The sequence below is a fragment of the Canis aureus genome, chromosome X (genome assembly GCF_053574225.1).
Source record: "Canis aureus isolate CA01 chromosome X, VMU_Caureus_v.1.0, whole genome shotgun sequence".
NCBI lineage: Eukaryota > Metazoa > Chordata > Mammalia > Carnivora > Canidae > Canis > Canis aureus.
In genome coordinates, this window is record NC_135649.1 from 24,266,672 (window position 1) to 24,291,014 (window position 24,343).

The 24,343-nt window shown below is 36.0% G+C and overlaps 1 pseudogene; it reads right to left on the bottom strand.

Annotated features, from left to right (window-relative positions):
• Positions 1 to 20,797, bottom strand: part of LOC144308820 (fructose-bisphosphate aldolase A pseudogene) — a 231,721-nt pseudogene extending 210,924 nt beyond the window's left edge.
• Between the last annotated feature and the right edge of the window lie 3,546 nt (positions 20,798 to 24,343).

Genomic DNA, 24,343 nt, shown 5'->3' on the forward strand with positions numbered 1-24,343 from the left:
ACCCCAAAGACCCGCAAACACCTCTACACATGCCATGTCTCTTGGCCAAAGAGTTCTGCAGGACCCCAATTCTGGTGGAGTTGGTGACAGGTCTTGTTTCACAAGCAGAACAGAGTGCACTTAGTTAAAACTCACCATGTTCAGGCCAAGGACCAAAAACTGCCCACAATTGTCCAAAGACAACTGGCCTGATGGATATAGCAGCCAGAACACAATAGCAGAGTGCATACAACACACTGGAATCACTTCCTGAAACACCAGTCCCTGGGCACTTCTTCATAAGTCCATTACTCTCAGGATCGGGAGATATTACTGGCTTTTCTAACACAGAAAAGAAGATAGAGGCTTAGACACCAGTCTTGACAAAGAAGACATCAATGAGACTCTTACCACAGAGATAAATACTTAAAAAAAACCTCAATGATGAAGAGTGCAATAAGTGAGATTGGAAATAGCCTGATGCAATGAATAGCAGGCCAGAAGAAGCATAGGAATTAATTAGTGGTATAGAGTGCAAAATATTGGAAAATATTGGTGCTGAAGAAAAGAAAGAATTATGTAACATAAGAATAGACAGAGAAATCAGTGACTTCATCAAACATAATAACATTCATATTGGGGCACATGGGTGACTCAGTGGTTGAGCCCTTCCCAGGCATGATCCTGGGGTCCTGGGATTGAGTCTCACATCAGGCTCCCTGCAGGGAGCTGGCTTCTCCCTCTGCCTATGTCTCTGTGTCTCTTGTGAATAAATAAAATCTTAAAAAATAACATTTATATTATAGGAGTCCCAGAAGAAGGAGAGAAAAGAGGGCAGAAAATATATTTGAAAAAATAATAGCTGAAAAATTCTTGAATCTGAGGTAATTAAAAAGACATCCAGATCCAGGAGGCACAGAGAATTCTCATCAAAATCAAAAGCAGGCCAACACCAAGATACATTGTAATTAAATTGGCAAAATACAGTGATAAAGAAAAAAATCTTAAAAGCAGCAGGATAAAAGAAGTCCTTAACTTATAAGGGAAAACCCATAAGGCTAGCTGGACATTTCTTCATCAGAAACTTGCAAAGCCAGAGGAAAGTAACATGATATATACAAAGTGGTGGATGGGGGGGGGGGCACCTGCAACCATGAATCCATCAAAGCTATCATTCAGAATGGAGAGATAAAGAATTTCCCGAACAAAAACTAAAGGAGTTCATGACCACTAAACTAGCTCTGCAAGAAATATTTAAGGGGACTGACTCTGGGTGCTAAAGAAAGATCAAAAATGACAAAGACAGGAAAAGATCAGAGAAAACCTCCAGAAACAACCACATGTAATACAATTTCAATAAATATGTATCTATCAATATTTATTTTGAATGTAAATGGATGGAACACTCTAATCCAAAGACATAGGGTGTCAAAATGGATTAAAAAACAAGAGGGACGCCTGGGTGGCTCAGTGGTTGAGCATCTGCCTTCGGCTCAGGGCGTGATCCTGGAGTTCCTGGATTGAGTCCCACATCAGGCTCTCTGAATGGAGCCTGCTTCTCCCTCGGCCTATGTCTATGCCTTCTCTCTGTGTTTCTCATGAATAAATGAATAAAATCTTTAAAAAAAAACAAAAAACAAGACCTGTCTATATGCTGCCTACAAGAGACTCAATTTGGATCTAAAGACACCTGTATATTGAAAGTGAGGGAATGGAGGAACACCAACATGTAAATGGATGTAAAAAGAAAGCCAGAATAACAATATTTATATCAGATAAAGTTGACTTTAAAGCAAAGACTGTAACAAGAGACAAGTACACTATATAATAACACAGAGGATAATCCAATAAGATCAATTATAAATTTGTGCACCCAAAATGGGAGCACTCAAGTACATAGAAGTGTCAATAACAAACACAAAGGAACTAATTGGTAATAGTACAATAATAGTAGGGAACTTTAACATATCATTTGCATCAAATAACTTACCCCTACACCTAAAAGACTAGAAAAAGAAGAACAAACAAAGCCTAAAATTAGCAGGAGCTAATATATATAAATATATATAAATATCTATATATAAATATATATATATATATATATATATATATATATATATATATAACTAATATATCAGATCAATGAAATCAGGAGCTATTTCTTTGAAACAAAAAATAATGCAATTGCTAAAACTCTCACCAGACTTACCAAAAAGAAAATAAAAAGGACCCAAATAAATAAAATCAGGAATGAGAGGAGAAATAATAAGCAACACTACACAGCTACAATTATAAGAGAATATTACAAAAAATATACACCTGTAAATTGGACAACCTAGAGGAAATTGATAAATTCCTAGAAACATGTAACCTAACAGAATTGAAAGAGGAAGAAATAAAAAATTTGAATAGACTATTTACCAGCAAGGAGATTGAATCAGTAATTTAAAAATTCCCAGTGAACAAATTCCAGGACCAGATGGCTACACAGGTGAATTCTACCAAACATTTAAAGAGGGGTTAATACCTAGTCATCTCAAACTACTCCAAAAATAGAAAAAAGGAAAGAAATCTAAATTCATTCTATGAGGCCAGCATTACCCTGATACCCAAACCAGATAAAGATACCACAAAAGAAAGAACTACCTGTTTCTTGTGTTGTTGATTATAGCCTTTCTAACAGGGTTGAGGTGATATCTCATTGTAGTTTTGATTTTTATTTCCCTGATTATAATTGATCTTGAGCATTTTTTCATGTGTCTGTTGACCATCTGTATGTCTTCCTCAGAAAAATGTTTGTTCATGTCTTCTGCTCATTTTTCAACTTGATCATTTGGGGGTATTTTTTGGTATTGATTTTTATAAGTTCCTTATATTTCTGAAAACTATCCTTTAATCATATGTATCATTTGCAAATATCTTCTTCCATTCCATAGGAATTGTGTGGGGAGATGGGTTAAATACATGATGGAGATTAAGAATGTACTTTTTTTTTTAAGATTTCATTTATTTATTCATTCATGAGAGACACACACAGAGAGAGGCAGAGACACAGGCAGAGGGAGAAGCAGGCTCCATGGAGGGAGCCAGACGTGAGACTCGATCCCGGGTCTCCAGCATCACAACCTGGGCTGCAGGCGGCGCTAAACCGCTGAGCCACCCAGGCTGGCCAAAAGTGTACTTGTTATAATGAGTACAGGGTGTGTATGGAAGTGTTAAATCACTATATTGATCGCCTGAAACTAATGTTACATGGTACGTTAGATGATTGAAATTTAAATAAAAACTTAAAAAAAAAAAAAACTGGGGCACCTGGGTGGCTCGGTGGTTGAGCGTCTGCCTTTGGCTCAGGGCATGATCCCAGAGTCCCAGGATCAAGCTCCACAGCAGGCTCCCTGGGAAGCCTGCCTCTCCCTCTGCCTATGACTGTGCTTCCCTCTGTGTGTCTCTCATGAATAAATAAATAAAATCTCTAAAAAAATACTTAAACTAAAAACTAAAAAAAAAAAAAATTAAGGAAACCTTCAGGCCAATATCCCTGATGAACATGTATGCAAATTTCTCAATAAAATTCTAGCAAACCAAATCTAAATATATATTTTAAAGAATCATTCACCACGTTCAAGTGGAATTTATTCCTGGGTTGCAAGTGTGGTTCAATGTTCACAAATCAATTAATGTGATTCACCACATTAATAAAAGAAAGGATAAAAACCATATTATCATTTCAACAGATGCAGAAAAAAACATTTGACAAGGTACAATATCCATTCATAATAAAAACCCTCAACAAAGTAGGCTTATAGGGAATATACCTCAACATAATAAAGCCCATATACAAAAATTCTACAGATAACATCATTCTCAATAGAGAAAAATTGAGAGCTTTTCCTCTATGGTCAGGAATAAAACAGGGATTTCCACTGTCACCACTGTTATATAGCATAGTACTAGAAGTCCTACCCACAGCAATCAGAAAACATAAATAAATTAAGGCATCCAAATCAGCAAGGAAGAAGTCAAATTTTCACTATTTGCATATGACATGGTACTATATATAGAAAATCCAAAAGACTCCACCATAAAACTGCTAGAACTGATGAATGAACTTAGTAAATTTGTAGGATACAAAACTAACATAAAGAAATGTGTTGCATTTCTATATACCAATACTGACACAGCAGAAATAGAAATTGATGAATCAATTCCATTATAATTGCACAAAACTAATAAGATACCTAGGAATAAACATAACAAAGAGGTGAAAAAACTGTACTCTAAAAAGTATAAAATACTGATGAAAGACATTGAAGATGAAACAAAGAAATGGAAAGACATTCCATGCTTGTGGATTGAAAGAATATTGTTAAAATGTCTATATTACCCAAAGTAATCTATACATTTAATGCAATCTCTATCAAAATACCAACAGCACTTTTTACAGAGTTAGAACACACAATCTTATGATTTGTGTGGAACAAATGACTCTGAATGCCCAAAGAAACCTTGAAAAAGAAAAGCAAAGCTTGAGACATCATAATTTGGAACTTCAAGTTATATTACAAAGTTTTTGTGATCAAGATAGTATGGTACTGGCACATAAATAGACACATAGAACAATAGGACAGAAAAGAAACCCCAGCAATGAACCTGCAACGTTTAATCTTAAACCTATGTTTTTAATCTTCCACAAGGGTAGAAAGAATATCCAATGGTAAAAAGAGAGTCTCTTCAAGAAATAATGTTGGGAAAACTGGACAGCAACATGCAAAAGAAAAAAACTGGGCTACTTTCTTACACCATGCACAAAAATTAATTAAAAATGGATGAAAGGCCGAAGCGTGATACTTGAAACCATTCAAATTCTAATGGAGGACACAGGCAATAATCTTTCTGACATCAGCTATTGCAAGTCCTTTCTAGATATGTCTCCTGAGGCAAGGGAAAAAAAGAAAAAATAAAATAATAGGAATTCATCAAAATAAAAAAGCTTCAAACTGTGAAGAAAACCATCAGAATGGGACACTTGTGTGGCTCAGCGGTTGGGCGTCTGCCTTCGTCTCAGGGTGTGATCCTGGGATCAGGGATCTGGGATCAATTCCACATCGGGCTCCTTGCAAGGAGCCTGCTTCTCCCTCTGCCTATGTCTCTGCATCTCTCTCTCTGTGTCTCTCATGAATAAATAAATAAAATCTTTAATAAAAGAAAACAATCAGAAATACTAAAAGGCAACCCATGGAATGGGAGAAGATATTTGTAAAGGACATATCTGATAAAGGGTTAGTATCCAAAGTATATAAAACACATGACACTCAACACCCCAAAAATGAATGATCCAATTAAAAATGTGCAGAAAGCATGAACAGTCATGTTTCCAAAGAAGCCATATGGATGGGATGCCTGGGTGGCGCAGCAGTTGAGCATCTGCCTTTGGCCCAGGGTATGATCCTTGAATCCTGAGATAAAGTCCCACATCGGGCTCCCTGCATGCAGCCTGCTTCTCTCTCTGCCTATTTCTCTGTCTCTGTCTTTCTCTGTGTCTCTCACGAATAAATATTTTTTTTAAAAAAAGAAGCTATATGGATGGCTAACTGAAACATGAAAAGATGCTCAACATCACTCATCATCAGGGAAATACAAATCAAAACTACAGTGGGTTATCACTTCACACCTGTCAGAATGTATAACATTAACAAGAAACAACAGGTGTTGGTGAGGATGTAGAGAAAGGGAAACCCTCCTACATTGTTGGTGGGAATGCAAACTGGTGCAGCCACTCTGGAAAACTGTGGAGTTTCCTCAACAAGTTAAAAATAGAACTACCCTATGACCCAGCAATTCCACTACTAGCAATTTACCCAAAGGATACAAAAATACTAATTCAAAGGGATGTATGCACCCTGATATTTATAGCTGCATTTTCTATAATAGCCTAACTATGGAAACAGCTCAAGTGTCCATCGACTGATGAATAGATAAAGAAGATACATACAATTGAATATTACTGAGCCATAAAAAAGAATGAAATTTTGCCATTTACAACAACATGGTTGAAGCTAGAGTGTATATGCTAAGTGAAATAAGTCAATCATAGAAAGAAAAATGCCATATGATATCGCTCATAGGTGGAATTTAAGAAACAACACAAATGATCAAAAGGAAAGAAAAGAAAGAGACAAGCCAAGAACCAGACTCTTGATTATAGAGAACAAACTGATGGTTACCAGAGGGGATGTGGGTAGGGGGATGTGTGAAGTAGGTGATAGGGATTAAGGAGTGTACTTGTGATGGGCACTGGATATTGTATGGAAGTGTTCTATCACTCTATCATACACCTGAAACTAATATTACACTCTATGTGAACTAACTGGAATTTAAATAAAAACTTAAAAATAAAAAAAAAACTCTGAATGATGTACATTGTTCATCCGTGCCTCCCTTGCTATCCCTTCCTCCTTCATAGTTAATGATTTTTGTTAAATTTTAACTTATCCTTCCATTATTTTCTTTCTTTCTTGTGCATGTATATATTCCACCTCTTTCTTTAGAAAATATTAGATGATTTCAATACCTTTATGAACCGGAGTTTTTTTTTTTTTTTTTAATCCAGAAAAGTGTATAAGTTCTTTAACTTTTTGTTTTGAAGTAATTTCAAACCTAAAGAAATAATATGTTGCAAAAATAAGAAAAAGAACAATCATAGGTCCATTATCCAGACTCACCTCTTGCTAACATTTCGTCCTGTATGCTGTATCTATTGAAGTATTCTTAATCATTCTGACAGGTGTGAGGTGTTATCTCACTTTAGTATTAACTTGCATTTCTGTGATGATGAGTGATGTTGAGTATCTTTTTATGTGTCTCTTCACCACTTGTGTCTTCTTTGGAAAAAGGTCTGTTCATGTCTTCTGCCCATTTTTAATTGGATTATTCATTTTTTGGGTGTTGAGTTGTTCTTTATATATTTTTGATACTCTTTATCAGAAATGTCATTTGCAAATATCTTCTATTCCAATGGCTGCCTTTTAGTTTTGTTGATTGCTTCCTTTGCTGTGCAGAAGCTCTTTATTTTGATGAAGTCTTAGGGCCCTCTTTTAAAATCATGTGTTTCTTTTTTTAAAATTTTTATTTATTTTTTAATTTAAATTCAATTTGCCAACATATAGTATAACACCCAGTGCACATCCCATCAAGTGCCCACCTTAGTGCCCGCCACCAAGTTTCTTGACTGAATTCATTCACTTGGAACTGTAAAACTCAAACAACTTTGTTCTTTAAAGACAGCAGAGAGGTCTCTCTTCTAGTGGGGCCCAGTTCCTATTGTTAAGAGCTTTTATGTAATTAAGCAGTAATAGTGAAGATAATATCCATTTTAAGTAAGTCCAATTCAGCTGTTTTTGGACTTCAATTACATCTGCAAAATCTCTCCTTGCTATATAATGTAACCTAATCACAGTAGTAACATCCTATATCATACTCACAAGTCACACCCACATTCAAGGTACAGGTTTATAAAAGCTTATTGGTTTCTTTTGCCTTCGTGGATGTATCTTGCAAGAAGTTACTGTGGCTGAGTTCAAAAAGGGTGTTGCCTGTATCCTTCTCTAGGATTTTGATGGAATCTTGTCTCACATTTAGATCTTTCATCCATTTTGAGTTTATCTTTGTGTATGGTGAGAGAGAGTGGTCTAGTTTCATTCTTCTGCATGTGGATGTCCAATTTTCCCAGCACCATTTATTCAAGAGACTGTCTTTCTTCCAGTGGATAGTCTTTCCTCCTTTATCGAATATTAGTTGACCATAAAGTTCAGGGTCCACTTCTGGGTTCTCTATTCTGTTCCATTGATCTATGTGTCTGTTTTTGTGCCAGTACCACACTCTCTTGATGACCACAGCTTTGCAGTACAACCTGAAATCTGGCATTGTGATGCCCCCAGATATGGTTTTCTTTTTTAAAATTCCCCTGGCTATTCGGCATCTTTTCTGATTTCACACAAATCTTAAAATAATTTGTTCTAACTCTCTGAAGAAAGTCCATGGTATTTTTTTTTATTTATTTATGATAGTCACAGAGAGAGAGAGAAAGAGAGAGAGAGAGAGACTCGAGAGAGAGAGAGGCAGAGACACAGGCAGAGGGAGACGCAGGCTCCATGCACCGGGAGCCTGACGTGGGATTCAATCCCGGGTCTCCAGGATTGCGCCCTTGGGCCAAAGGCAGGCGCCAAACCGCTGCGCCACCCAGGGATCCCAGTCCATGGTATTCTGATAAGGATTGCATTAAACGTGTAAATTGCCCTGGGTAACATTGACATTTTCACAATATTAATTCTTCCAATCCATGAGCATGGAATATTTTTCCATCTCTTTGTGTCTTCCTCAATTTCTTTCAGAAGTGTTCTATAGTATTTAGGGTATAGATCCTTTACCTCTTTGGTTAGGTTTATTCCTAGGTACGTTATGCTTTGGGGTGCAACTGTAAATGGGATTGACTCCTTAATTTCTCTTTCTTCAGTCTCATTGTTAGTGTATAGAAATGCCACTGATTTCTGGGCATTGATTTTGTATCCTGCCACGCTACCAAATTGCTGTATGAGTTCTAGCAATCTTGGGGTGGAGACTTTTGGGTTTTCTATGTAGAGTATCATGTCATCGGCGAAGAGGGAGAGTTTGACTTCTTTGCCAATTTGAATGCCTTTAATGTCTTTTTGTTGTCTGATTGCTGAGGCTAGGACTTCCAGTACTATGTTGAATAGCAGTGGTGAGAGTGGACATCCCTGTCTTGTTCCTGATCTTAGGGGAAAGGCTCCCAGTGCTTCCCCATTGAGAATGATAAAGCAAAAATGAACTATTGGGACTTCATCAAGATAAGAAGCTTTTGCACAGCAAAGGATACAGTCAACAAAACTCAAAGACAACCTACAGAATGGGAGAAGATATTTGCAAATGACATATCAGATAAAGGGCTAGTTTCCAAGATCTATAAAGAACTTCTTAAACTCAACACCAAAGAAACAAACAATCCAATCATGAAATGGGCAAAAGACATGAAGAGAAATCTCACAGAGGAAGACACAGACATGGCCAACATGCACATGAGAAAATGCTCTGCATCACTTGCCATCAGGGAAATACAAATCAAAACCACAATGAGATACCACCTCACACCAGTGAGAATGGGGAAAATTAACAAGGCAGGAAACCACAAATGTTGGAGAGGATGCGGAGAAAAGGGAACCCTCTTACACTGTTGGTGGGAATGTGAACTGGTGCAGCCACTCTGGAAAACCGTGTGGAGGTTCCTCAACGAGTTTTTTTTTTTTAATTTTTATTTATTTGTGATAGGCACACAGTGAGAGAGAGAGAGAGAGAGAGAGAGACAGAGACACAGGCAGAGGGAGAAGCAGGCTCCATGCACCGGGAGCCCGACGTGGGATTTGATCCTGGGTCTCCAGGATCGCGCCCTGGGCCAAAGGCAGGCGCTAATCCGCTGCGCCACCCAGGGATCCCGTCAAAGAGTTAAAAGTAGACCTGCCCTACGACCCAGCAATTGCACTGTTGGGGATTTACCCCAAAGATACAGATGCAATGAAACGCAGGGACACCTGCACCCCGATGTTTCTAGCAGCAATGGCCACAATAGCCAAGCTGTGAAAGGAGCCTCGGTGTCCATCGAAAGATGAATGGATAAAGAAGATGTGGTCTATGTATACAATGGAATATTACTCAGCTATTAGAAATGACAAATACCCACCATTTGCTTCAACGTGGATGGAACTGGAGGGTATTATGCTGAGTGAAGTAAGTCAATCGGAGAAGGACAGACATTATATGTTGTCATTCATTTGGGGAATATAAATAATAGTGAAAGGGAATATAAGGGAAGGAAGAAGAAATGTGTGGGAAATATCAGAAAGGGAGACAGAACGTAAAGTCTGCTAACTCTGGGAAACGAACTAGGGGTGGTAGAAGGGGAGGAGGGCGGGCGGGGGGGTGGGAGTGAATGGGTGATGGGCACTGGGGGTTATTCTGTATGTTGGTAAATTGAACACCAATAAAAAATGAATTAAAAAAATAATAAAAGCTTATTGGAGGTGCTGTTAGAATCCTACTCACAACAATCCATCCCGTGTCCACTAATGACTCATGACTTAACCACATGCAAATTAGTTTCATTCCATTATAAGACCCCTCAAATCTCATTCGATTTACAGTATCAAGGCAAATTTTAAAATCACATCATCTAACTAATAAGGTCTAAGTGTGAATGAACCTTCTCAGTGTAATTTATTGAGTCAAATTTCTAAGGTACAATTCCTCTTTATTTATGGACCTGTGAAATTAGAGACAAATTATTTACCCACAACATAGCATACATACTTCGGTGGGGAAGGCATAACTAGTAAGGGATAGGATAATAGGTAACATTACAGTTCTAAAAGGGGAAAATGGAATGTGCAAAGGCATGGCACTTCTGAAATACTGCTGGGTAAATATTGGGGTTTTGATTATGAGATGTCAAGGCCTGGGAATAATTATGCATGGATTTCAGCTTTATCAACCAAGCCATCCTTTATTTTTCATGAAAAGTAACATCCATTTGCAGCTGACTAGTTTTGTTAGTTGGCTTCTTGTCAGTATAAAATTGGAGGTCTGGCAGCTTACTTTAATTTTGTACTTAGTCTTTTCAGTCCAAGGTGGGTGTGTTTATACTGAAATAAAATCTCAAAAACTTACAGATCTTGCATGAATTTCACTTTATTGACAAAAGCCACACTCACAACTCTGTTGGAAATAATCCCTTCTTTAACTTATTATTGCTGAGATGACCAAGTGACAAATCTCTTAAGCTTTCTAGAAGACCTCTGGTTTGCTTAAGGCAGATGTGTGGCAAACCCTAAATTACTTGAAAGAGTACTTTCAAGAGTTCTTTTACTGATTGAATATTCTGATCCTTCTGAATTGTTGGCAAAATGCTATGTAATCTCTAACTTGACTTTTTCTCCATGCCATACTTTAGGCAGCTTTTTTGACTTTTAACATCTTCTATCATCTGGAATCTGGAGACCTAAGATTGTCAAAATTATCCAGTAACTTTTCTTTTCCTTTTTTAGTAGCTCTTTCCCCAATTTATTTCTCTCCTCTCACATTTTACTATATTCGATGTTAAGGAACAAAAATTCAATGGAGTAAATTTGGACATCTAATTCCTTTATTAAACAATTCATGAATGAGACAGTGTTCCATTTAGCAAGTAGAGGGGAGCTCCAAGGAGTTGTGCAAAATGTAAAGTTTTTATAGGAAGGAGGTTGGGGCAAGAAAGGTATTAGCAGAAGAAAAGAAAGAATTTTTCCAGATAAGGTTACCTTTCATTCTTCAATGGAAGAACAGGGTTCTTATTAGGTAGATTACCTCATCTTCCTTTGGAGGATGGAGAGGGCCCATGTGACAGACAGATTACCTCATTTGTATTTATCAGAAAAATCCTGATTGACAGGTTAAGACAACATTTCTGGAGGAGGTTGGAACTGCAGTTAGGCTAGGTTTTAAAGCCCAAGTTTGGTGACTTGACCTGACCCAAGTGATGCCATTTGAGACCTGTAATTTTCTTTCGAACAGCACCTAGTATAAACCTGACAGCACCTTCAAGAGGTTGTTTGGAAATCTCCTTTAACTATAAATCCAATTTTAAAACTTACAAGATACACTTTCGTGTAACTGTAGGATACAATTTCACTTCTCTAACATACGTATTAAAATACTTCTAGCCACCTCCCACCAACTGCCTCCAAAGCCTCTATTATTTTTTCAGGTATTTTTTGTAAAAAGCACCCCACTTGCTGGTATCAAAATTTGTATTAGTCTTTTATTTCTGCCATAACAAACTAGCACAAATCCAGTAGTTAAAATTAAAAAAAAAAAAAAAAAAAAAAAACACCTCTTGGGTATGCCTGGGTAGCTCATTGGTTAAGCGTCTACTTTTGGCTCAGGGCATGATTCCGGGTCCAAGATCAAGTCCCACATTGGGCTCCTTGTGAGGATCCTGCTTCTCCTTCTGCTATGTCTCTGCCTCTCTCTCTCTGAATCTCATGAATAAATAAAATCTTAAAATAAAATACCTATTTACTGTTTCACAGAATACATGGTCAGGAGGTGAGACATGGTTTAGCTGGGTTGTCTGCTTAGGATCTCACATAGCTGCAAAGGTTCAGCCTGGGATGTAGCTACATCTGACCCAAACTCCCACGGGATAACTGTGGCTCTTTGTTGTAGATCTTTAATTCCTCTGACAACTTTCATCTTTCTATCTAGAAAGATCGATTGTAATAATATGGTTGGATTTATTTCTAACCTATTTTGTATTTTCTGTTTATATTTTTTACTTTTGTCAGTTATCACATGTTATGACTGAAAATTTTCTTCTTCACCTTTTCCCATGTTTTCTTTCTACTTTAACACATTTTTTCAATTCCTTTAGTGGCTTTGTGGGAGATTATAAATTCATATTTATTTTAATTCATCTGTAGTTAGTCAATATTTTATTCCTACTTCCAAATAATGTGAAAATATTCAGTGTGTAAACCCTGATCATTCTGTTTTTTAATGATATGGTATTAATATCTGGGATTTTAGTCAAATTTTTTAACCTCAAACATTTAAATTTTTTATCATTTTAAATGCTCCATTTTTTAAAACACATATGCCCATATCTGCCATTTAATTTTCTCACTTCTAGTATCTCACACATTTCTTCTGGGATAATTTGTCTTTTTTCTGAAGTACATCATTTACAACTAATTTAAGTGATAGTCTTTTGTAAGTGCATTCACTCGTTTTTTTGTTTTTTGTTTTTTTTTATCTGAATGTTTTCAGGTCCATTAGTTATTGGATAAGAATTTTGCATATAAACAATTCTAGCTTGACAACTATTTTATTCCTACTCTTTGATGATACATTCCATTTTTTTGAAATACATTATTGAGAAATCAGCTATAAGTGTGATTGTTATGTTGACAGTAATATCAGAATATAGATCTTTGATTTGTTTGTTTCTCTCCATCCACTTTATTTTCTTTTTATCTTTGGTATTTGGCAATTTCAGTATGATGTGAATATATGTACTTCTTTCTTTCTTTTATATCTGCTAGTGGTGTGTGCATATGTATGTATGTGTATTTACCAAACTTGGTAACTTAGGGGCCTTTTTGTTTCCTTTTGTTTTATCAGTTCAGGATTATTTTCAGTCAGTTAACTATGGAAAATTACATCTCTCCTTAGAGTGTGTTATTTCTGAGAGACAGTATGTCAAAGTAATTAAAACTGTAAACTCTGAAGCAAGACTTCCTTAGTGCAAGTTCTGGTTCTGGCACTTACTAGCAATGTTATTTAAGACGAGTTGTTCCATGTGGTTCTGTCATTGTATTTTGCAAAATCAAGATAACAATAAGCAGTACTTACAATCTTATGGGCATTGCTGAAAATATTTACATGTAATTATTCATTTAATACTCTCTACGACTCTGTAAGGTACTATTACACCCACTGTGCAGACAAGACAATTAAGACAAATATAACTTTAATAATTCATCCACGACACATAGCTAGTAGTGACAAAGGTTGAGCTCAAGTCCAGGGTATATGGTTTTAGAGTTCAAAATATATGTCATCATATATCTAATGAAAACTTACTAGAAGTTTTTACACTATTTTTCCCTGTATCTTAACTTCTCTCACATTTTCAATCCCTTCATCTTTCTGTATGGCTTTAATCTCTTATTCCACTTCAAAATATCTTTGTTCAGCTATATGTTATGTTTAACTCATCCATTGAGTTTATACTTTCAATTACTGTTTTCTATTTCTAGAAGTCATATTTGGTTTGTTTCTAAATATACTTGTTTTTTAAAGGTTTTATTTATTTATTCATGAAAGACACAAGAGAGAGGCAGAGACATAGGCAGAGGGAGAAGCAGGCTTCCTGCAGGGATCCTGATGTGGGACTCCATCCCAGGACCCAGGGATCATGACCTGAGCCAAAGGCAGATCCTCAACCACTGAGCCACCCAGGTGCCCCATTATACCTGGTTAATTAAAATAGTTCAAAAAAAATAAAATAAAATAGTTCATATAATTTCATTTTACTATGAACATTCTCTGGTTTCTTTCTTTACTTTATTTAAATTCAATTAGCCAATATATAGTACATTCATAGTTTCTGATGTAGTGTTCAATAATTCATGAATGGTATATACCACCCAGTGCTAATCACATCACATCATCACATGCCTTCCTTAACACCTATCACCCAATTACCCCATCTGCCTACACCCTTCCAATCCAGGAACCTTCAATTTGTTTCCTATAGTTAAGAGTCTATCAGGGTTTCTCTCCTTCTCTGACGATTTTCCATTCAGTTTTCCCTCCCTTCCCCTATGGTCATCTGCACTGTTTCTTATATTCCACATATGAGTGAAACCATATGATAAATTTCTTTCTCTGATTTATTTTGGTCAGCATAATACCTTCTAGTTCCATCCATGTTGATGTAAATGGTAAGCATTTATCCTTTTTGATGGCAGAGTACATTCCACTGTATATATAATCTTTATCCATTCAGCTAACAATGGACAACTTGGCTCTTTCCACAGTTTGGCTATTGTGTACATTTCTGCTATAAATATTGGGGTGCAGACGCCCCTTTGGATCACTACATTTATATCTTTCAGGTAAATACCCAGTAGTACGGTTGTTGAGTCAGAGGGTAGCTCTATTTTTTTAATAAATTTATTTTTTATTGGTGTTCAATTTACCAACATACAGAATAACACCCAGTGCTCATCCGGTCAAATGCCCCCCTCAGTGCCCGTCACCCATTCACCCCCACCCCCTGCCCTCCTCCCCTTCCACCACCCCTAGTTTGTTTCCCAGAGTTAGGAGTCTTTATGTTCTGTCTCCCTTTCTGATATTTCCCACACATTTCTTCTCCCTTCCCTTATATTCCCTTTCACTATTTTTTATATTCCCCAAATGAATGAGACCATATAATTTTTGTCCTTCTCCGATTGACTTATTTCACTCAGCATAATACCCTCCAGTTCCATCCACGTTGAAGCAAATGATGGGTATTTGTCGTTTCTAATGGCTGAGTAATATTCCATTGTATACATAAACCACATCTTCTTTATCCATTCATCTTTCGATGGACACTGAGGCTATTTTTAACTGCTTGAGGAACCTCCATATAATTTTCCAGAATGGCTGTACCAGTTTGCATTCTCATCAGCAGTGTGTGAAGATTCTCCTTTCTCCAAATCTTCACCAGCATTTGTTGTTTCCTGTGTTGTTAATTTTAACCATTCCTAGTGGTGTAAGGTAGTATCTCATTGTGGTTTGTATTTCCCTCATGCCAAGTGCTGTTGAACATTTTTTCGTGTGTCTGTTGGCTATTTGTATGTCTTCTTTGGAGAAATGTCTGTTCATATCTTCTGCCAATTTCTTGACTAGATTAATTTTTGGGTGTTGAGTTTGATAAGTTCTTTATAGATCTTAGATACTATCCCTTTATCTGATATATCATTTGCAAGTATCTCCCATTCCATAGGTTGCCGTTTAGTTTTGTTGACTGTTTCCTAGGCTGTGCAAAAGCTTTTTACATTGCTGAAGTCCCAATAGTTCATTTTTGCTTTTATTTCCATGTCTTTGGAGGAGTGTCTAGCAAGAAGTTGCTGGGGCCTAGGTCACAGAGGTTGATGCCTCTGTTCTCCTCTAGGATTTTGATGGACTCCTGTCTCACATTTAGGTCTTTCATCCATCTGGAGTTTATTGTTGTGTACAAGGTAAGAAAATAATCCAGTTTCTTTCTTCTATATGTGGCTGTCCAAATTTCCTAGCACAATTTATTGAAGAGACTGTCCTTTTTTCATTGAATATTCTTTCCTGCTTTGGCAAAGATTTGTTGATCATAGAGTTGAGGATCCATTTCTGGATTCTCCATTCTGTTCCATTGATCTATGTATCTGTTTTTGTGCCAGAACCAGACTATCTTGAGGATTACAGATTTGCAATATAGCTTGAAGTCTAGGGTTGTTCTATGACCAGCTTTGTTTTTATTTTTCAGCATTCCTTTAGCTATTTGAAGTCTTCTCTGGTTCCATACAAATTTTAGGATTATTTGTTCTAGATCTATGAAAAAACATTGCTGGTATGTAGATAGGGATTGCATTGAATGTGTAGACTGCTCTGGGTAGCATAGATATTTTAACAGTGTTAATTCTTACAGTACAAGATCATGGAATACTTTTCCATTTCTTTGTGAATTCTTCAATTTCTTTTATAAGTGTTCTGTAATTTTTAGAGTACAGATCCTTTCCCTCTTTGGTTAGTTTTATTACTAGTTAGGATGTTTGGTACAATTGTAAATGGAATCAATGCCTTAATTTCTCTTTCTTATGTCTTATTGGTAGTGTATAGAAATACAACTTATTTCTGTGCACTGATTTAATATTCTGCCATTTTGCTGAATTCCTGTATGAGTTCTAGCAATTTTTGGGTGGAGTCTCTTGGATTTTCCATATAGAGTATCAGATCATCTGCAAAGAGTGACAGTTTGACTTCTTTGCCACTTTGAATGCCTTTTATTTCTTTTTTGTTGTCTGATTGCTGAGGCAAGAATTCTAGTACTATGTTGAACAATGGTGAGAGTGGGCATCCCTGTCACGTTCCTGACCTTAGGGGAGAAGCTCTCAATTTTTCCCTATTGAGAATGATATTGGCTGTGGGCTTTTCATAGATGACTTTTATGATATTGAGATATGTTCCCTCTATTCCTACACTGTGGAGATGCTTTATCAAGGAAGGATGCTGTATTTTGTCAAGTTCTTTCTCTGCATCAATTGAGAAAATCATACGGTTCTTGTCCTTTCATTTATTAATGTTATGTATCACTGATTTGAGAATATTGAACCACCCTTGCAGCCCAGGAATAAATCCCATTTGGTATGTTTAATAATCCTTTTAATGTACTGTTGGATTCTATTTGCCAGTATCTTGGTGAATATTTTGGCATCCACATTCATAAGGGATATTGGTCTGTAATTCTCTTTTTTTATGGGATCTTGTTCTGGTTTTGGGATCAAGGTAAGACTGGCCTCAGAGAATAAGTTTGGAAGTTTTCCTATATTTCTGTTTTTTTTTTATATTTCTGGTTTTTGAAACAGCTTCAGAAGAATAGGTACTATTTATTCTTTAAATGTTTGATAGAATTCTCCTTGGAAGCCATCTGGCCCTGAACTCCTGTTTTTTGGTAAGTTTTTGATTAGTGCTTCAACTTCTTCATTGGTTATGAATCTTTTCAGATTTTATCTTTCTCCCTGTTTTAGTTTTGTTAGTTTATGCATCTCTAGGAATACATCCATTTCTTCCAGATCACCTACTGTGCTATATATAGTCACTCATAATGTTTTTAAAATTGTTTGTATTTCCCTGGTGTTTGTCATGATCTCTCCTCTTTCATTCATGATTTTGTTAATTTGGGTCCTTTCTCTTTTATTTTTGATAGGTCTGGCTAAAGGTTTATTGATCTTATTCTTTCAAGGAACCAGCTTCTACTTCAATTGATCTGTTCTACTGTTCTTCTACTTGCTATGTCATTGACTTCTGCTCTAATCTTTATTCTTTCTCTTCTCCTTCTTGGAATAGGCTTTGTTTGTCGTTCTGTCTCTGGTTCCTTTAAGTGTAAGGTTAGCTTGTATATTTGAGATTTTTCTAATTTTTTGAGAGAGGATTGTATTACAATGTACTTCTCTCCTAGGACCACCTTTCTGTATCTCAAAGGTTTTAAACAGGTGTATATTCATTTTCATTAGTTTCCATGAATCTTATATATTCTTCCTTAATTTCCTGGTTGAGCCATTTACTCTTTAGTAGGATATACTTTAACCTACAAATGTTTGAGTTCCTTCCAAATTTCCTCTTGTGATTAATTAAATTCAATTTTCAAAGGATTCTAATCGGAAAATATGCAGGGAATAAGTCCAATATTTTGGTACCAGTTGAGACCTGCTTTGTGACACAATATGTGATCTATTCTGGAGAACATTCCTTGTGCACTCGAGAAGAATGTGTATTCTGTTGCTTTATGATGGAATGCTCTGTTTATGTCTGTGAAGTCCGTCTGGTCCAGTGTGTCATTCAAAGCCCTTATTTATTTATTGATACTCTGCTAATATGATCTGTACATTGCAGTGAGTGTAGTGTTGAAATATTTATAATTGTTAAATATTCTTGTTAAATAGACCCTTGTATTACATATAGTGTCCCTCTTCATCTCTTACTGCAATCTTGGTTTAAAATCTAAGTTGTCTGATATAAGGATTGCTACCCTAGATTTCTTTTGAGGTCCATTCACATGGTAGATGGTTCTTCACTCCTCCATTTTCAGTCTGAAGTTGTCTTTAGGTCTAAAATGAGTCTTTTATAGACAGCATATGGATGGGTCTGATACTCTGGGTCTTTTGATTGGAGCATTTGGCCCATTTGCATTCATAGTAACTACTGAAAGATATGAATTTAGTGCCATTGTATTACCTGTAAATTCCCTATTTCTGTAGATTGTCTCTGTTTCTTTCCAGTCTTTGTTACTCTTGGTTTCCGTCTTTGCTTACAGGATCCCATTTATATTAATATTTCTTGCAGACCTGGCTTGGTGGTCACATATTCTTTCAGTTTCCCTATGCCCTTCAAGCTCTTTATCTCTCCTTCCATTCTGAATGACAGCCTTGCTGGATAGAGTATTCTTGGCGGCATGTTTTTCTCATCTAGTACCCTGGTCTACCTTGTCAAGTCTCTGTGAATAGGTCTGCTGTCATTCTAATATTTCTCCCTATGTATGTTAGGAATCTCTTGTTTTGAGCTGCTTTCAGGATTTTCTGTTTATCTCTCAAATTTGCAAGCTCTGCTATTATATATTGGGAGGTTGATCTATTTTTATTGATTTTTGAAAGGGGTCTTCTCTACCTCTTGGACCTGAATACCTGTTTCCTTCTCCAGATTAGTGAAGTTCTCAGCTATATTTTGCTCAAGCATACTTTCTTTTTTATATTTTATTTATTTATTCATGAGAGATACAGAGAGAGAGTCAGAGACGCAGGCAGAGGGAGAAGCATGGGTCCATGCAGGGAGCCCAAGATGGGACTCGATCCTGGGTCTCCAGGATCAGGCCCAGGGCTGAAGGCAGGGTCTAAACTGCTAAGCCACCCGGGATGCCCTCAAGCATACCTTCTGGCCCTCTCATTCTTTCTTCTCCCACAGAGACCCAAATAATTCTAATTTTTTGTTTGTTTGTTTTATGGCATCACTGATTTCTTGAAGCCTTTCTTAATAGTCCATTAGTTGTTTCTTTCTTTTCCTCAGCTTTAATATTTTCTATCAATGTGTCTTCTGTCTCTAACTCTCTTTTCTGCCTCATTTGCCCTACTTCTTAGAACATCCAATTAGACTGCATCTCAGAGCATTTTTCATTTCAGCCTGATTAGATCTCATTCCTGCACTAAGAGATTCTCTAGTTTCTTTTACGCTTTTGTCATGTCCAGCTAGTAACTTTTAAATTGTTATCCTGAATTCTGGCTCCAACATTTTACTTATATCCACATCAATTAGATCTGTGTCAGAGAGTATTATCTCTGGTTCTTTCTTTTGTTGTAAATTCCTCCTTCTAATCATTTTGCCCAAAGAAATATAGATAAATGAGTGAACAAAATTAAAAATATCAACTATGACCCAAGCAAAATATACACTAGACAGATCTAAAGATGTCAGAACCAAAAAATAAAGGTAAAAGAAAAAGGGAAAGAAAAAAGAGAGCAAAAAAGAGAAGGAAGAATATAATCTCACGGGGTGGACAAAACAGGGTTATCCACTTGGTCCTGAGTGTATTCTGGTCTATATATTAGAAGACACTAAATCCCAAAATTGTAAAGAAAACAAAATTTATGTATATAAAATTAAAATTGAATACAGTGAAAGGAAGCCAAAAATGAAGAATATATCAATAAAATGTAAATGTAAAAAATCAACGTTAAAAAAGACTTAAAACCAAAGACTTGATAAAATAAGAAACTAGTTTAAAAGTGAAGGCAGAAAAAAAAAAGAAATGGAAAATTTTAAAATGAAATAAACAAATCATGAGAAAAAAACCCTCAAATTGTATATAGTATTTCCTCCTAGTCTTGGAATTTTGCAGCCCTGTGAGGTTTGTAAACTTGCCGTTCACCTGTTCTTCCAATTGGTTTTCTAGGGGAGGGGCCTGCTATGCTGACTTAGGTGTCTGCCTGGGCAAAGTTCCATTTCCAGGAACCAGGTTCAGTGTATGCTCTTTCTGGTTGCTTTGTGTGGCTTTTGTTCCTTGAAGGTTTTCCAGGCTTCTTTAGAGGATTAAAAGTAAAATGACTACCCCTCTATCTAATGCCCCAAAGCCAAAAGATCCCAGTATCTTTTCCAGTAAACCATCAGGGGATGTTGCCTTCACTTTTGTATATGCCAAACTCCCCAGACTTCTGTGGTGTGTGCCCATACTCATAATCCTAGGGGAAGGCAGAAGGTCCCTCGTTTCTGCACTTTGCAAGTCCCTGGCTCAGAAAGCAGTTGTCTGATTGGTGCATACCTGCTCCACCCCTCCCAGGGGAAGGTGGACTATCCCCGCATACGTGTCTTTTGCAGGGTCCTCACATCGAGAGCAGTCACCTGATAGGACCATGGCTTGTGGGCTTGCTGACCTTACCAGTTTCCTTGCTCCAATGCTTGGGAACTCTGCCAATTCAATCATCCTGTTCTTTCTGTGACTTCAGGGATCCTGAGACCACACCGTCCAAACTACAATTCTGCCTTATTTCACCACCTGAGCACCTTTCAGGCAAGGATGTCTCTCACTGGACAGATTTCTAAGCATTCTAATTTTGCCTTCTGGGGCTATATCACTTTCCAGTAGCTGGCTTACAGAGGCTCCCTCCCTTCACCATATATCATCCAATATATTGCTTTAGATTCGCTTCTCTGCACCTCCAACCTTGCAGAAAGTGGTCATGTTTCTACTTGTAAAGTCACAGCAATTCTTTTTTACATCTCAAGTTGAATTCATGGGTGTTAAGAATGATTTTATAGTTATCTAGCTAAATTCAAGGGACCAGATGAAACTAGGTCCCCTAATCTTTCGTCCTCTTGCCTCCTCTCCCTTCCTCTGATTTCTTTAAACATATTGAACATTTCAGTTCAATATCTGCAATTTCTACGAGTATACTTTTCTGTTTTTTTACATTGAATTATAATTTACATTATTTATGAGTTATAATTACCTATTTTAAGTGTAAAATATAATGATATTAAGGAAATTTTTGGGTTGTGCAACCATCAACAGAATCTTGTTTTAGAATGTTTCTTTTGCCCCAAAGAATCTTTTGTGCCCATTTAGATTTAATCCTCATTCCTACCTCTTGCCACTAGCAACCAGTGTCTGTTTTCTATCTCTATAGTTTAACCTCTTGTATTTCATATAAATAGAATCACATAATATATGATATTTTACATCTGTCATTTTTTCACTTAATATTTTTGAAGTTCATCCCTATTGTAGCATATATCAGTATTCTATTATTTTTTTATTGCTGAATAGTATTCTATTATATGGATATAGAATATTTTATTAATGTATTTACCACCTGATGGACATTTATAACTTCTGTCAGTTTTCGGCTATCATGAATGATGTTACTAAAAGTCTTCTGTGTAGTAATCTTTGTGTGGGCATATGCTTTAGCTTATTTGGAGAAGATAACAAGGAATTAGTTATGTATGTGATTTCAGGGTTGTATGGAAAGTTTCTTCTTATCTCTTATGAAATAGCCACACTGCTTTCTAAGATGGTTGCACCACTTTCCTTTCACAAGAGAAATGGATGAGGGTTACTATTTGCTTTCTTGCCAAGACTTGATATGGTCACTTCTTTTTATTATAGATATTTTAGTGCATATATATTGGTATCACATTGTCATTTTAATTTGACTTCTTTTTTAAGAGATTTTATTTATATATTCATGAGGGACACAGAGAGACAGAGGCAGAGACATGGGCAGAGGGAGAAGCAGGCTCTCTGCACGGAGCCTGATGTAGGACTTGATCCTAGGACTCCAGGATCACACACTGGGTTGAAGGCAGGTGTTCAACCACTGAGTCACCCAGGAGTGCCCCTTAATTTGACTTCTTAATGACTAATTATGTTGGGCATCTTCTCATTTGGTTATTATCTGTTAATATGTCTTCTTTATAAAATAATTGGATATCTATCTTATTATGGAGTTGTATTATTTATATTTTCTTAGTTCAAGTTCTTTAGTAAATGAGACTTTGAAATATTTTCTTCCAGTGTGTAGCTTTTCTTCCCTCCTCATTTTAAAATGACACTTTTAAAATTGCAAAAATTTCTAATTTTGATGAAATTCAATTTTATCCCATTTCTTTTATGGATAAGCCTTTTAGTTTTGTAGTTAAGAACTTTTGAGGCCATGAAAATGTCCTCCAATTTGCTTCTAAAAGTTTTAGCTCTTAGATTACATTTATGATTAATCTTGAGTTGATTTTTATAGATTGAGGGAAGGGCTTAAATTCATACTTTTACAAGTGGAAATATCCTAGTTCCAGCACCTTTTCTTCAAAAGGTTATTCTTTCTCCATTGAATTGCCATGACACCTTTCTCAAATGCAATTGACCACAAATGTACAAGTTTACTTCTGGACTCTCAATTCTGCTGCACTGGTCTACATATATATCCTTATGCCAGTACTATCCTACCCTGATTACTGAAGTTTCATGCTAAGTTTTGAAATGGGAAGTTTACGTCTCGTAACTTTTCATCTTGTTCAAGATTGTTTAGAATTTTATAGGCTTTTCATATTACCAAATGAGTTTTAGGATCAGTTTGACATATTCTCTAATAAGAGGAATTAAGATTATGATAATGGTTGCATTGAATCTGTATGTAAACTTGGGGGGATTTTCCATATTAATAATAATATGTATTTTAACACATACACATGAATTATTCCTACATTTCATTAAATATCATTAATTTCTCTCAAATATATTAAAACTTTTATTTTAAAGATTTTTATTTTTTTGTTAAATGTATTCATAATTATTTTATTCTTTTTGATGTTACTTTGATAGATTTCAAAAATTAATTCTAGCATATAAATATTCAATAGAATGTTGTATATTTATCTTGTATCTTCTGACCTTACTGGATTCTTATTCTTTCTGTTTTTTGTTTGTTTGTTTTTCTTTTTTTTTGTGAAAAATTTCTTCCTTTAGGATCATGTTATCTGCATATGAGACAGTTTATTTCTTTTTTAAAAATGTGGATACCTTTTGTTTTATATTATTTCTTGATTGCACAGGCTAGGACATTCAGGAAAATATCGAATAGATGTAAATACAGCACACATTCTTGTATTTTTTCATATTTTCAGGCAAAAGCATTCATACTTTCATTGTTTTTTACTAGCTTCATGGAAATATATCAAATAATATATATGATTAAAGATATTAGTAATCTCTGTAGTTATTGAAATATAATAAAATAAAACTGACAGTTAAAAATTGTACAACAAATAAAACTAATACAATGGGATGTTTATATATGTCTGCATTATGAAGTGATTATACCAATCAGATTAATTAACACATTCATTACCTTACAAAGTAACAATCTGTGTAAGTTTATGTATGTGTGTATGGTAAGAACACTTAAAATGTAATATATGCTGAATGGATATATATTACATTGTGAAATGATTACCTCATCAAGTTAATTAGCACATCAATCACCTCACAAAGGTACCAACTTTATTTTTTTGTATATATATATTTTTTTTTGGAGTTTCATTTGCCAACATATGGTATAACCCCAATCTTCATCCTGTCAAGTGCCCCCCTCAGTGCCAATCACACATTCACCCCATCCCCCTGCCCACCTCCATTCCAAAGGTCCCTCGATTGTTTTCCAGAGTTAGGAGCCTCTCATGTTCTGTCACCCTCTCTGTTTTTCCCACTCATTTTTACTCCTTTCCCATTTCATCCCTTTCACTATTTTTCATATTCCCCATATGAATGAAACCATATAATGTTTGTCCTCCAATTGACTTACTTCACTCAGCATAAATCCCTCAAGTTCTATCCACTTTGAAGCAAATGGTGGTTATTTGTCAATTATTTTTTTAAAATAAATTTATTTTTTATTGATATTCAATTTGTCAACATATAGAATAACACCCAGTGCTCAGCCCGTCAAGTGCCCCCCTCAGTGCCCATCACCCAGTC